The following is a 3,085-nucleotide window of genomic DNA, read 5'->3' on the forward strand; positions in this document are numbered from 1 at the left end:
GTGGCATGTTCCTTTAAGACTGCAAAATGTCAAAAAAATGAATTGTCAAATACTTGTGTTGACATTTTATTGATTAAAAATCATTAGAATACGTTCATCTCGAAGACGAGTTCATTCAGTCCTTCTCCCAGTGCAGTCCATGGACTTCAGTGACTTCAGTGTTTTTAAGGGCTTCATAACTAGATGGTCATTGGATAAATACTTCAATTAGTCCCGCCCACGGACACTCAGCATCTCTGTGGGTGAATGGAGGAGTGGGCTGGCCTGGACTCTGGGCTTGATGATTGGAGGGTCTGTTGAAAGGCTGCTTCTCCTTTGGATTGACAGTGATTTTGTAATATAAAAAGTAGCCAAAACTACACAAGCTCAGTTCCATCGTTAATTTTGCAAATTTTGTTGAAAGACGAACTGCTGCAGCCTATTTGTTGGTATGTGCTCGGTGAAATTGCTTAGCCAATTTTCATCATACATTTCATACAGTTATACACCATAGTCCATGTTTCAGTTCAACCTAATTCCCACATTTCCTCCTTCGAGTTTAACATAGTTTTGTTAGATCGTTCGTTCCTGCATTCATTCATTCATTCATTCACTCATTCACTCATACAGTGGGCTAGGCTAGTGTTGTAGGGGGGAACTAGCCAGCTAGCAAACTGCACACGATGCTAGACAATGCTAATATTGTCGCCCTGATTATGAAGAAGCCATTTGAAAGTCTTCCTTACGAGGAGAAATTCAGAATTAAACAGAAGAGCAGATCAACACCTAAGATTGATTTATTAATGGCCAAGATTGATTTTGTGCATACGATAGGGAAAAGTAACACGTCTTTTTAGCTCTCCTTGTATGACAACGTTAAATGGCTGACTGGAAGAAAATGTACTGCTGGCCATGCTTCTTGATGAAACCATCTCACGGAGATTATAAATATGATAATAATTATTATGTATTATTATATAATATATATCACAATATGTTATTACAAATAAATGGACAATTTTAACGATGTAGTCCGAAAATGAGCTTCCCCTGAAAGACCAGCAGCCGCCACGGCCCTTTATAAATCCTGAACACCCTTTATGCGACTATGACAAATATGCAAATTAGCACAAAATCCCTGATTGACCTACAATTTTAAAGAAAGCTATTTTGGTGCTTGAATGGCTTCATACAGAAGCTTTGGCTTATCTTTTCTTTCTGTCCTAAAAATGGTAAGCTTAATTTTTTTGCAGTTCATAACCTAGGGCGTCCAATCAGAAAAATGATCACATACTGTATACAGCAATTCTAAGACCAGTCCTTTTGCCATGTCTAAAATCGCCCTCATGCCCTCAGGTGCATTCCTAGTTTACACCTGCATACACAAGGGATAGCTGGACTGTGCGTGCTGCCCATATTTTGACATTGTATATGTCCCAATTGTTTGCTATGTCTTGCCTGAATGTGCCAACTTAATGCAACCAGACATCACCCACAGTCACGTGAGGACCTGGATTGTAAAGAGAGGGTACCGTTTGGACCCACTTGTCCCATACCCTGTATCAATGTGGCTTTGTCACAAATGTCTTCTGGAACACAGTAGCTGGAATTATTGCCCTTCCGCTGTCAGCATGATGGGCTAAAAAATAAATCTGCATTTAAAGGGTTGCTGTTGGTTTAACTTTTTAACTTGCACACTCCTGTAGGCCTGCAAGTGGGTCACATCCAAGTATGTCCAACTGTCCCAATACAGTTCAAATAGGCAGAGGGACCATGATAACTCTCCATTTTTGAAGGGTAACGTCCACTGGGTCTAAGAGAGAGCACAATCTGCTGCTGATTGAGAGACAACAGGAGGGTGAACACTACAAAATCAGAGGAGGATGCAACACAACCAGGGTCCTCCTCAACATTATTGTCATTCTCAGACACATCCTACTCTATACAACCGTGTCAAAAAGCTGTGACAAAACCTCATTGGCAAAAACAACTTTGCTTAGGGGTCAATTTTTGTTTCAATGGACGAGACTATAAAGAGAAAGCCCAGAGAGCACCGAGAGAAACGTTTTTTCCCGCCCCTGTGTTGTGTGGAGTAGCAATATCCTTGCAGGAGCCATATTCGCGTTATGGGACAAATCAGGGGTTCTCGCAGTGTGTATGGTTATAACAGTTGAGGGCTCTAAGATTATAACATTGCATGTGATAGTGACTTCAATATGAGCCAAAACAACCTAAATAAGTGTTAAATGTTCATATTTCCAACATGTTTTATGCAGTTAAAACAGCCGGGGGTAACATGCACCCCCAAGGGTCACCAACGCATACAAAATGCGGATAGGACATTGGAAATATAGCATGTTAATTTGACATTAATATGGTTGTAACCATTAAATGAGGAAAAGTAATTCAATGCAAAGCCAAACAAAATATGACGAGCACTTTTTTGATTGGAGTTAAATTGACCCCAAGGATAACAAGAGGGTTTACTTTTTTATAATCATTTTGCATTGGGCATACAAAGCATGCAAACTAGGTGTCATTCTGACTTGTAGAGTTACACTGAGCTCTGTTGTGTTTCAGAGAGACACAGCTGACCTTGAAAACCAAGAATATCCAATGCACATTTTTTCTCAATTGTTGTGCTGTCACTTGAGACACAATGGCCACAACCTGTAACTCACGTCCCGACGGCTTGAACCAGTTCTTCTAAAATACAAGCGCATTTCCTGCTTTACACTCAGCTTTTAGTTCTAAGCCACACATGCATTCACATGCAACACACTGACATTCAAAATGCTAAGCTTAAATTTCCCACCATTCACTCCAACTGCTCACATGGGCAAACACAGGTTGCACAATTGTTTAATTAGCGACCAGGGCTTTAGCAATCGAAAGGCCACACGTGGTGAGCTCTTCAGATTTGGCCAAGGAGAGAAAGGCAAGAGGAGTGTGTTAGAGAAGGAGGACGAGAAGGAAGAAAAGCAAAAGACCAAGATGAGCCATGGTGACGATGGGAGGACGAGTCTCCCCTGTCATAGTACACCTATGACTGTGTCTGCATTCAGGACAGACAGGTTAGAGGAGACTGGTAAAGGACATTCTTGTT

General features: G+C 41.0%; 1 long non-coding RNA gene across 1 annotated transcript; it reads right to left on the minus strand.

The window, feature by feature from the left end:
* Positions 1–2,860, minus strand: LOC116674137 (uncharacterized). The gene is made up of 4 exons (XR_004327989.1): positions 2,766–2,860; positions 1,948–1,952; positions 1,662–1,668; positions 1–11 (listed from the first exon to the last, which is right to left on the minus strand). It is a non-coding gene; the product is annotated as an uncharacterized LOC116674137 (long non-coding RNA).
* Positions 2,861–3,085: the final 225 nt, after the last annotated feature.

This window comes from Etheostoma spectabile, chromosome 24, assembly GCF_008692095.1.
Source record: "Etheostoma spectabile isolate EspeVRDwgs_2016 chromosome 24, UIUC_Espe_1.0, whole genome shotgun sequence".
Lineage (NCBI taxonomy): Eukaryota > Metazoa > Chordata > Actinopteri > Perciformes > Percidae > Etheostoma > Etheostoma spectabile.